This window comes from Alligator sinensis, unplaced genomic scaffold, assembly GCF_000455745.1.
Source record: "Alligator sinensis unplaced genomic scaffold, ASM45574v1 scaffold135_2, whole genome shotgun sequence".
In the NCBI taxonomy this organism is placed as follows: Eukaryota; Metazoa; Chordata; order Crocodylia; family Alligatoridae; genus Alligator; species Alligator sinensis.
This window is the reverse complement of record NW_005842067.1, coordinates 1332814-1345415: the sequence shown is the minus strand read 5'-3', so window position 1 is coordinate 1345415 and position 12602 is coordinate 1332814. Positions and strand designations below refer to the sequence as shown.

At 43.4% G+C, this 12602-nt stretch overlaps 1 long non-coding RNA gene across 1 annotated transcript in view; it reads right to left on the bottom strand.

The window, feature by feature from the left end:
- The window catches only part of LOC102368942, a 15011-nt gene extending 2426 nt beyond the window's left edge, over positions 1 to 12585 (bottom strand). The window contains exons 1-2 of the long non-coding RNA XR_323802.3: positions 12399 to 12585; positions 10910 to 11065 (exon numbers count right to left, since the gene is read on the bottom strand). This is a non-coding gene — a long non-coding RNA (uncharacterized LOC102368942). The remainder of the gene's footprint in view (positions 1 to 10909; positions 11066 to 12398) is intronic.
- Between the last annotated feature and the right edge of the window lie 17 nt (positions 12586 to 12602).

Below are 12602 nucleotides of genomic sequence, written 5' to 3'. Positions count from 1 at the left end.
GGGGGGGCTGTTTGCAGGGTTTTTCTCAGTTAAAATACAATATACTTGCTCACAGTTTACCTTCTAGAGCCATTTGGCATAGTTTGCAGTTAGGCTTTGGCCTGTTGTACATTTTGTATAAAAAGTGCGTGGTTTACAGCTTGTATTTTGTAACTTTCATACTGTAAGTAAAACTTTAGGAAATGTAAGCACGACCAAAAATGTGCCTGCCTTAAAACTTTATATTGTTCATTGAGGTCAGTAGATAGCATTTGCAGTGCTTGACAGGGACAGCAGGGGGCAATAGAGAAGCCACAAGAGAACAGAGTTGGTCACCCAGGGTGCCCCAGCCTGTGTTGTTAGGTGTACAAATGTGGTTCACAAGATAAACCCAGAGATTTCAAATACGAATCCATAGTGTTAGAAACCTTCTGACCTGTTGTGGTCTTTCTGATTTTTTTTGAAACAAAATAAGTGCTCTGTTACTTTTCTGTAGACAAAAAACTGTGAAAACTAAGAACTGGCACTCTCTGAGGGGTGTCTCAAGCCTATTTAGGGGTGCCTTGATCCGAAGAAGAGCTCCCTGGAGTCTAAAAAGGTTCAAAACCACTGCAGGGGAAAGCAGTGAGGGAGAGTTATGGGTGCTATTTGACATGAGCAGGCGGCAGATGCTGTATTTCATTACTCCCCTATCCTTGATAAATTTCCTTTAACAAAGGAAAACAAGATGATGATATACTTTGAGAAACAGTGTGATCAGGTGGTTGATCTGGGAGCCTGGAGGCATGCATTGTAGTCTTGGGTCTGTCACTGACTTGCTTTCCGTCAGTGCTTTGACCTCTTTGTGTCTGGGCCTGTCTACAAATAAAGGGGTTGCCAGTATAGGTCTTTCAAGTCTAGTATACTAGCAAATCCTGCTAGTGGAGATGCAGCTATAGCTCATTTCAGTTATCCAGATAGAATACATTCTACTGGTAAAATGGCATTTGTGCTTGGGCAGCTGCATCTATGTTCTGGTTGTTGCCAACACAGCTATATCAGAAGCGAGATTTTTTTTTCTCCTACACTGTTCACCTACAGAGAGTTGTCAATGAAACTTGATAGTCTGGACGGTCCTCGGACTCCTCATCTGTAAAATGGGTATAACTTGCCCCTCCCTTTGCCTACCTGAAGAGGGTGGCTTAGAGGATTAACTGGTTCTTTTGTGGATGCTGTTGGCCAAAAATGCATTGTAGGTGCCAGGCTCAGGAAGCTGCAGCAGTTGGTCTTCCAGGAAGAGCACACACCAACTGCTGCAGCTTCCTGAGCCTGACGAAGGGTTTTTGAACCCGAAAGCTTGCTTAATAACTATTCTCCAGCCATTTGGGTTGGTCTAATAAAAGATATCAAATTCACCCAAGGAACCTTGTCTGCCTATATCCTTAGACCAACACGGCTACAACCTAAACCCCTTGTAGGTGCCAGGAATGATTTGTGGTATTGCCTTTTTTTTCTTGTTCGGTGCGCAGATGCTGTTATAAGGGGTGCAGTAGAAATGTTTTCAGTAGATGTAGACCTTTATGCCTTGCTGTGACAGCAACTATTTTTGTGCCCTCCCAAATCACACACAAAGTTGGTGCCTGGGGCTACTGTCCTGGTTGCTCCCTTCTTAGTTATGCAACTGTGTCAATAGATAACCAAGGGTTGAGGAGGAGACAGATTCTGGCCTGATTCAGCTTCCTGGCCATATGCTTCTAGTTACCTCCATTTCTAACATGCTGTGTTCGTAGAAATGGATGCTATGCCAATGATGCATCTCAGCATGGCTTCTCTTTCCTGCATTGTTATTATGAAATAATGCATGATGTGCCTGCTTAGAGTCGATTGTGTGTGTTGGGTGTAATGCTTTTCCATTAGACAGACGCCAGACCTCAGAAGCAGAACGTTAGACTCTGGAGAACTAAATTTCCTCTCTAGATTTAATGTTTGGCTATTCTAACCTCCTCCCCATTTCAGTTATTTTAGTCCTTTCACGTGGCTCATAAACAAGCAGGAGGCAGGCAAATTTATTACACCAAGCAAACTGATAAACAGGAATCCTGGTTTTCTCTGATTTAAAAAAATCCCCAATTTTCTGTTAAAAATATTAACCCCAAATCCACATTTTTTTGCAATTTAAATTAAACACCATATATATATATATATATATATATATATATATATATATATATTTCATTTTAACCCTGGAAAAATGTGGATTTGGGATTACTTTTTTTTTAACTGAAAATTGGGGATTTTTTTAAATCAGAGAAAACCAGGTTCCCTGCTGATAAATCAGTATATGTGCAACTTTTCAGTCTCTGTTTCCAAGAGCATACAAGGAGCATACAAGGTTTGCCTGTCAAAGGATTCTGCTAGCAATTCTCCAGAGCCCTCCTAGTTTACACAAAATTGTTTCCCAATTAATTTGAACTGAGGTATGTACTGTGCAGTATGTTATCTCCACTTTACAGATATGTAAACTGAGACCCAGAGAGAAGGAGCACAGGACTCTGGGGCCTGGAGGCGGTTCACTAGAGGTATAAAGCTGCTTTAGGGTTGTGTGAACAAGGCTTATCAAGACACCGGCTAGGGAGGGTAAAATAAATTCCCAAGTGTCAATCAGCTGAAAGCCCCTTCCTCAGGGCTGGTTTTAAACTTTAAGCACAATGGAGTTTTAAAAACAAGAGCAATGCAGCTCAGACCACTTGGTCACAACCATTGGTGAAAACCCTTCACAGCTTTCAGCAAGCGACCAGGGACAGAGGGACAAAGGCCTCACTTGCATTTAATACCCCTGCTGCAGCTTCCTTGCACCTTTATCATCTCCCATATCCATGGTACAGGAGCATGGGCTAGGCTCTTCTTGTACAGTTTGGGATGCTGGGAGCTGGGAACTGGGTGAGTGGGGCACCTTTATGTCTCATTGCAAACATTTAGCATTCCAGCTTGTTGAAGACATCAGGCACTGCAGCGTTTCATGCTGAAGATGAAAAGGAATACATTCACATAGGAACCTGCAGACAGTTCTTTAACATGTAAATGACTGTAGTGTTAGGTAAAAAAACTTCAAGCCAGTGCTGTGGGCACTGATCCTGCCCCACCTGCATGCTGCCTCTTACCTAGTCAAATGTAGATGTAATGGCCAATACATCTGCCACTTTCAGTGGCTCTGTGTGACAAATCTTGTCATCTTTTAACTTTCAGCATTGCATCTTTTTAATGATGTCCCTGCCAATTTCCAAGAATCCCTAGGCTCAGGTTACCATGCATTAGTGCATAAGAGCTGAGACCTGTGACTAGCTCTTTTCAGTTCTCAATTACTGCCCCCAAAGCACTGAACTGAGAGAGCAGTGGTGATTTTTAGGTCAGCTGGTTCTGGTTGACTAGTCAGAAAGAAGAATCTTCAGTCTCTGGTTCCTCTTTTTAGATATTCCTCATCTGAAGGAAAATGTAGCATGTTTCTCCTTCGTCAGGATCAGTAATAAGAAATATAATTTAGTGAGGCACACATGCAACTCCTTGTGTGTAAAGGCCAAATGATGAATAGCCCTTACAGTAACAATGTACAGGAACCTCTAGACTGCAGCTAACCCTCATCAGATCTCACATCTCATGCCGTTACTATGGCAACGTGGTAAGGTCCCTGAGATTTCTAAAAAGCAAATAGAGAGGACACAGGCAGCATAAGAATCAATTGGGAGAGAGACAGCATAGGCCCCTTGTGTGGAAGCAGCTGGCTTACCCTTTCCCCTGTGGCTAGATCACTGTCAAGTTATTGGTGGTTGCCTAGATCTATAGCTGCACAGTCTTTTGTTACACTGCCCCCCTTGCTCCTCTCAGGTGTGGTTAGTGGGACACTGCTGTGCTTGAAGACTGATCTCACTTCATCCAGGCAAAGGGCAAGAATAGGATGAACAGACCTAGCGCAGAGCACATGAACTGGAATTTGCCCAGGACACCTGGGGCAACTCCTCAAGTCCCACAAAAAATGTTCTGAGTACTTCTTAATGGTTACGACTGACCACGTGCTTGCAGCAGACATTTTGACTACTGTACTTTACAGTGCAGTGGCAATGGGCAGCTCCAGCGAAAAGCAAAGCAGGAGGGGAAAAAATCCCCATCAAGGGAGTCAGGCACGTACATCTGCTATGACAGCTGCCCAGCTCTCTCCACGTCTCCTGCCCCCATATACCATGTATGACTGAATGATGTGTGTTAAATAAGATTTGCCGCTGGGCTGTGCTTTATTTTTATTTATAATGCAATATGTTTGCAGTTATAATTGCTTATGTGTTTCATTATGTTCCTATATTGTTGACAGTGATTTAAATATTAAACAAATTGACTGTACCTGCATGAGCTGATTTTCCTTCTTTGCTCAGCTACCAGATGGTGGGGAGCAAACAGCCCTACTTCTCAGAGCAGCTGAATTTTAAACAGGTGATTTTAATAAGCTGTGCATTTTTCTTTCTCTTGGTGTTGTCTTCAGCAGTGCTGAGAGCAGGACCCTCCCCTTGAGGAGCTGCTGGAGAAGGGGTGTGTGTTTATTGTTTACCTGGATTGAATTTTGTAATGTAATTACTTTAAAACCAACAGCCATGGTGGCCCTTTTTCAGATCCCTTAGTCGAGATAGCTTCTTTCACATTTACCATCTGTCACTGCGCTCTACTCTGGCATGACCCACTTCCCTTCTCAAGCCTGGTTTTAAAAAAAGAACAAAAGTGCCTACAGCAGAAGAATAATGAAGGAGAACACAGAACTACTTCACTCTGAGAGCCTGATTCACTGCCTGGCTTTTGCCAACAGAGCCTGGGTGCCAGTCTTGGGCAACAATGACAGAAATAAGGATATAGCAGGCACAATCTCTGCTACATCCAGAGCTCAGACGTTAGGCATTATTATTGCTTTAGATTGTTAACTGACCTTCATTATCACAGTATCTGAATGCCGCACAAATGCTAATGAATTTGTTTGCATGATATTAGGTGACTTGCCTGAGGTTATAAGGGAAAATTGTGGCAGAGCCAGAAAACAAACCCAGATCTCCCTAGTCTATGGTGCCTTAATCACATAACTATCCTTCCTTCCAACATTTTTCCACTAGACAAATAACAACACTCAGTAGCCTTGCCAGGGCAGTAAATGAAATTTCACTAGTTTGATCCAACATATGGCCAGCATTTATACCATGTTCTGTGCCGGCACTGGCTACATTTCCTAATCCTTCAAAATACATTCTGGGCACTGCTGAGTGGCACCAGACACAGAACTTTCAAGATGCACACCCCACAGAGTCAGTGATCCGCACTCAGCAATTCAGCTCAGATAATAATTTATCATTCAACAGCTTCTGACAATAATAATGAACAAGAACTGAAGAAACTCAAAAACAGAAAAAAAGTAAAACAGAAGAAATATTTTTCTCTTGGACTACAACTTCTTCCTCAGGGGCCACATTTAAACTGCCTAGGAGTCATAAGCAGTTCACAAGCTGTGGTCTGGCCACCCCTGCTCTGCGCTGAAGTGTTCATTGTGCAGCTTTCATAGTACTGAGACAGTTAAAAAAGCACAATCCACTAGTGCGAATGCAGTTTGTACAGATATATAGGTACTTCAGCCTGGGAAAGTTAGGTCTGCGTAGGAAGTACAAATAATTCTACTAAGGTGCATTTACACTGGTGGGACTTTGTCTCCTCCACAAGCCCCTCTCCCCTACCAAACTAAATCACGTGCCTGTGATTAGAGACATGGTTATTCCAGTACAAAACCTGTGTTTTTGTTGAGCACCTTGTGTTTGTCAAGCCAGATAGTATCTGCCTCTGTGTGGATGCTCTGACTCTTCCATGCAGAAAGCAGACCACAACAGGTCAGATGGTTTTTAACACTATGAATTCCTATTTGGGATCTCTGGATTTATCTTGTCAATCTTGTTTGCAGGCCTAAGGGTGCATCTACACATTGCCATATGGCAATGTTGCTACGGTGCCGTGCTTTAGTACTTCTTTTTGGAAGTGCTAAAGCACGGTGCAATATGGGCAGGTACTGTGCTGTGCACACGGTGCACAGATAAAATATTCTGCTATGTCGCCATAGCCGTGCACTGTATTCAGGGAGTGCCCCACTATGGTGATGTAGCTGGCAATCATGTGTAGATACATGTGATCACTACGTCGCCGTAGCATGCTGTACGGCAATGTAGCATATCTCTATGTTGCCATAGGGCGACATGTAGACACTCCCTAATAGTACTAACATTTATGGTACCCTGTGGCACCCTTGAAATGATGTCCAGGTACCCCAGCATGCCATGGTATCTTGTTTGAGAATCACTGGCTTAGACCTTTATAAAGGAGTTGTGAGAACTGCTTTTTAGCTTTCTTCCCTGGTTTGCTACAGGGACATTAAAGCCACTGCTTCTTAAGATATGTAAGGCCTTATTCTGCCCCAGTTGAAGTCAATGAGTGACTACAGTGGGAGCAGAAAAATGCTCATTATACTTCCTTCCTTGCCATCTTGACACCACTGATACTCTCATCGCCCCTCTTCTGCACTAGTCCAGGGCTTACTGAGCCTTAATTGCATGCACAGATTAACAATGGACAGTACAATGTATGTGTTTTAGGTCGATATGAGATTGTGCTTGCTAATGCCTCAGCTGTATAAGTCTTTCTCATTATAGCAAATCAGCCTCTCCAACAGTGACAGAGTGGCTTTTATTATGACAATTTATAACTGAAAACAGTGAGAAAGCAGTGAAATCTAAAATATGTCCCAATAATCCTGTGCCAGTATCTACCATCCTGGGAAGCCTGCTCTCCACCAAGGTTAATGAGGCATAAAAGTGGCTTCCTTTTCAGGGTGGTGTAATGGAACATCAGGCCAGTAGGCCAAACATGTTCATAGGAGTTACAGTGTAATGTACTTAAGAGGATGGCAAGAAGTTGGACACCGTGTTAGGCCATGTTATTTGTGAAACAATTAGGGTTCATGCCTTACTGAACAGCCTTGTGATCTCCTCTGATTCTTTGTTTTTCTGCACCAAGTGTGGGCAGGAAAGAATCAGTGAGACCTGAACCAATATAGTAATTTAGCCTCAGAATAATCTTATAGTTTACCATGTTGATTTAAAACTATGCAATGGCAGAAAGTTATTCTATGGTACAGAGTCAAAGAGGCCAAGATACTAAACAGCATCAGAAATCTCTACTGGCAATTATTAAATATTCCTTGATATCAGCTTAATCTGAATTAGTTGCCAGTCAGAACTGACAGCCAAGGAGTGTGTTGAAGTTGGCTACAAGTGAGAGCTATTCTGTACTTTTACATTTTTCTTGCTGTACATTTTGACAATAGAACAAGTTTTCCTCCTCAGTTTTCTTTGGAGCAACATACGGTAACCATCTTTTATTAGTTCACCCCAAATATTTTCAGGCTTGATCATAGGGTTTTAATTGGATGCGACTGAGGTCTCAGATAGAATGGGAATAAGAGAATCAGCCTTTACAATACCAGAGTTGTTCACAGGAGAATTAATAATGTAGTTGCCTTTGGAAAGTTATCAAGCCCTGAGCAGATTGGAAAATATCATTTTTTATTTTTTTACCTCTACTTCCTAATGTCAGAGATAGCTTTGTTTTTTCTGCCTTTGTCTTTCACTATATGACACCCTAGGCAGAAATTATAGTTCAGAGCTGTGTGTGGCAGTAGTAAACCCAAAAGTCTCAATAAGTAAACATAAGCACCTGAGTTAAGGCAGAGCCATGCACAGCTTTTCTGTTTGTTAATTCTGTTTTCTGTGGCTGTTGTGCTACAAGGGATCCTTTGCCATGGTGTCTATTGGAAAGAACATCTTTTCATTATATTTAATTTATTTCAAGGATCCATAGCCAGAGAGAAGAGTGACTGCGGTTATTTTACCATGCAACTATTATTTATGTCACATGATGTATTAGAAGGCATTAAACCCTTGTAAGTCTATGTTTTGGTTTACTGTCTTATGAAACCCAAGAAAGGACAAAATTTTTCATTTTAATTCCAAACAGACACATCTGGGCTAGAATACCGTGTTGCATTTCATTGCATAGGGAAGTTTATGGCCTTGGAAAAAAGGCATTACAGAGATTTCTCCAAACCCTGTTGTTATTTTTACTTTGCCTTATTTGTGCTGCGGTAGTACCTGGGAGCTCCCTTAAGTTAGCAATGGTACAAATATATAACAGAGGTGGATGACAAGCAAAGAGCATGCAGTTACAAGACTATAGACAACACGTGGATATAAAAAGAGATGTGAAGTGTCCAAGAGAACAGCCCTAATCAGCCTGCAATACCGATGACCACAGCGTTTTGTGCTGAGCTTTTGTGCGCACCGCAGCCGAGGGGAGTTTCCATGGATTCCAGTCGGCTTTGGACTGGCCCCATACCAAGGTTTCACTCTGGCAACCTGAACATGATGGTAACTGTCTGCTTCACTGTTTTTTTTAGCCTACCATGTGCTTTGTATTTGCATGTGGTTGAGCTATGAGGAACCAACCTCTCAAATATTATGTCTTGTATAGATCTAGAGTATATGAACATTTTGTCTTGGCTTCTTTCTAGAAAGTGCCACATGTCACTGAAAGGGTAGTGGTTTGTTTTTAACTATAAGAGATATAATTTCAGATGTAATTTATGATTTTAAATGCATAATAATTTGGCCATATTACATATATTGCTTAAGTCATTCATTACGATGCTTAGCTTAAATGACCCTCTCGGTAAAGTTTGCAGTATACTTTTTTATTTACTTCCCAGAGTTCAGTAGTTATTTACTTAATTAAAGTGAAAGCTTTTTCTTTTCTGGTTCTGATAAATAAGTGGGTGCTTAAAGACTGTTACGATTTTAGATGACTCTGCAGTTCTATTATACAGTACTTAACTCTTTCATAACACATTATACACAAAAGTCTAAAAAGACTAAAAACAAAATTTTAAAAGCCAAAGATGGTTTGTCTTTTAGAGGAAAAGACATTTTAAAGAGTGGAAAACAGTCAGAAACACAGTGGTAAAGTGACTTGCCTAAAGCCATAGGGGAAATCAATTCAGAACCAGTCATATACTCTAACCACAACATCATCCCTCCTTAGCCACCTAGTTTTCTACCTGAGCAAGCAAATTAAACAAGCAGAAAGCAGCTGTGATGTGGCTTTCCAGCTTGCTCAAAGATGCCCTAGAACCAATGGGCTGTTCACAATTTTTCAGGACACCGCTTAGTATAATTTCTGGACAACTATACAGATTGCTGCTTCTGTTAGTCTCTGAGATGTCAAAGTCAATCAGTCGGTAGCTAACTGTCACTGTGGATAAGGCTATACTTAGGGGTATAATCTCATCTTGGTGCACAAGTAAATCCATGCATGTCACCGTGAAACTGTCTTAAGCAGAAACTGAATCTTGCAGAAAGGTGAAACCAGGCAGTATGTGGGCTCCCAGCTGCTGGACTTCTGGAGGCACTGACTCTGGTATAGACTCATTTTGTGATCTTAGTCAAGTCACTTGGTCAAGTTTTCTATGTATCACTTTTCCTACTAATTAAATTGGAAAAGCTTAATTACTATGGTCAAAGCCTCAGATTTAAACTCTTTTAATGCTTTAGTTCAACAGGTCTGAATATCCCAGCAGGACTGATTCAGCCTTCCTTCTTTTCTAAGCAGATATGTTTAGATGTTGTCTGCAGTATGGCTTTTTGTGTCAGCCCACCCACACTGATGTAGGTAAACTGACGCAAAACCTGAGCAAAGATGTGCTGCATCAATGTAAAATGGGTCTTACGTTGGCATAGTTATATAATTGCAAAAAACTCTGAACGCCAAACAAGCCTGTAACTCCATGTGGTCTCCTATGAGTGGGTCTTTTGGATGAGGCTGAATCTGAGATACCATCTGCTCCATGTGGATATTAAAGATCTCATGGCACTTTTTGCAGGAGTTGGCCAACATTTCTGTTCAGCCATCACTGTAGTGCAGTATGGTGCCTGCCTCTTGTCAGCCTGTGGTGATATACAAACTGAAGTAACATGCATATGTGTGCATAACAGCACTACCAATGGATCTGGCTGTATCAGTTGAGTTACAAGTGTAGTTAAAGCTCTAAGAAAACTGGGCATAGACCAGACTGAAAGACCAAGAGGCAGCTGTCTTGAAATGTGTCCCTCTTGGATGTTTACCCTATTCTGTTATTAGCCTTCTGAGATTTCATGTGAAGACTTGCTCCATCAGGACTATGTCCTCTACCAGTGAGCCAGGGCTCCTACACTTTGTTTTCCTTTATTATTATTATTATTATTATTATTATTATTATTATTGTTAACTGCTCTGGCAACATGAAAGTACTTTCTGAAAGCTTTGCCTGTCCATACATAGGAGAGTGCTATAGGAGGGGTGGCTAGCCTGCGACACACATGCCACAAATGACACATGGTAGATCAGGGTGGGAGCAGGGAGAACAGTGGTTGACAGGGAAGGGAGCAGAAAGCAGATCAGCACATAGGGCAGGAGAAGGGGATTGGGTGTGGGCTTTAACTTTGTGGCAAGTCTGCCTGAAAGGTTGCCCCCCACTGCTCTAACACAGATGGTTCCCTTAACTATATGGATGCAGTTGCTGGATGGAGTCTCTACCACATACCACACAGCATGTCCTAGTGCATATTTATATCGAAATGTTTCATAACACACATGTCCTTAGCACCACTGCCATAACAGTTTTAGGGACAAAACTGCTCTGGAGTCTAGTCTTCAAGTGAAATTAAATAATTAACACCTGCATGTAATTTATCATTTTCAAAGTGGAGAAGGTGGAATTTGATGTCGTTTACTGTTTTGTTATTTCAGATAAAACCTTAAGAACTGATTTTCCTCTCTGCTCTGTGCATACCTTACAGTCCGCTGTGCGTTTTGTAGGTCTTAGGGTTTGCTTGACGTTCCTGCACAAAATTTCCCTTCCCTCCTGCATTTGTATGGCATCCTAGGTATCTTCTCTGCTTCCCTCCATCCAAGAGACCACTGCAGTTTAGTATAAAAAGGCTCGTTCCTGTGTGGAACAAGATAAATCAGTGGTCACTGACATTACTTTGCAGAACCAACCTGAAATTTCAAATCCCCGGGGCTACACGTTCACGTTAGATCTTGATACCATGTTGTTAGATTAGGGCACTAGTCTAGGATTTGTGAGACCCTCGGGTCAAATTTGTTCTGCTTGCCACATACTTCCTGCGTGACCTTGGGCTACACAAAAGGTGAATGCAGTTCTGGGATGTAGCAGTAGAGTCGTTCAATGCAAGACATGGGAGGTGATAGTGCCTCTCTGCTTGGCATTGGTTAGGCCTCACCGTGTGCAGTTTTGGGCTCCACATTTCAAAAAGAACATGAAGAAGTTAGGTGGGGTCTAGCAGTGGGCAACAAAAATGATAAAGGGCTTGGAAGACAAGTCATACGAGGAGAGGTTGAAGAAAGTAGGCACGTTCAGCTTGCAGGAAAGGATGATATAAGTCTTTGAATATCTGAAGAGCTGCCATAAAGGAAGGAAAACACCTTTTCTGTCCTGCTGCAGAGACCAGGATGCAGACTAATGGCTTAAAATTGCAGCAAAGTAGGTTTAGGTTGGATATAAGGAAACATTTCTTCACTGTTAGAACAGGGGGCAGGGGAACAACGGTCCTGCTGGGACTTGAATCTCAGAGGTTCGTCCCCTCTGGGCCGATCACCACACATGGGGTCAGGAAGGAAGTTTATCTCATGGTCAAACTGGTACGGACTGGGCGGGGGGTTGCCTTCCTCTATAGCTGGCTGCCAGTTGATTCCAGTGGCGCCAAAACCTCAACCAAATGGCAGCCCATTATGAGGTGAAGCGTCTCGTCCTTCAAGCAGGGAAGAGAGGAAAGGAAAGGAAAGGAAAGAAATCCTGTCCTGAGGCCTACTCTCCCCCATGGAAAGACCGGCAACTTCTGCGAACGGGCTGGGACTCAGGCAGGGCGGCCATCACGGAGGACGTTCCGGTTTCGTATGGATAGAGGAGAGGGTAGCAGAAAGCCGGATGCCTTTACGTCCTCTCTGTTTCCCTTCAAGAACCAACCAATTATCTTCAAGAGAAACACAGAGGACATAAAGGCGTCTGGTTTTGTATCAACAGAGGACAACCGGACTGTCGTCCACGATGGCCGCCCTCCTCTGGAGTCGCCACAAGCCCCAGCCACAAGCCGTGGCAGAGACGATCCTGTAATGCCCAAACAGCGGGAACGGGGCCACGACACCAGCAGACAGGGCTGTGGGTCGGGAGCGAGGGGCCGTGCTGAGGGAACGGGGGTCACGCTGAGGGAACGTGGGAAGCGCGAGGATCCCGATGCGGGCTCGGCCCCCCACTCCACCTCGGCTGGGGGCACAGGGCCGTGTCGCGCGCCCTGTGGCGTCGGGACCGTGGATTTGGGCTGAAAGACCGGACGAGGCGTTTCAGGCGGGAAATGTCGGGGGTCCCTCGCAGCCCCCGGTCTCCGCGCCCAGGCAGGGCCCTGGCAATGCGGTGCGGGGCGCTGAGGGCGGCCAGGCCCGAGGAGCGGGGCGCGGGCCCGAGG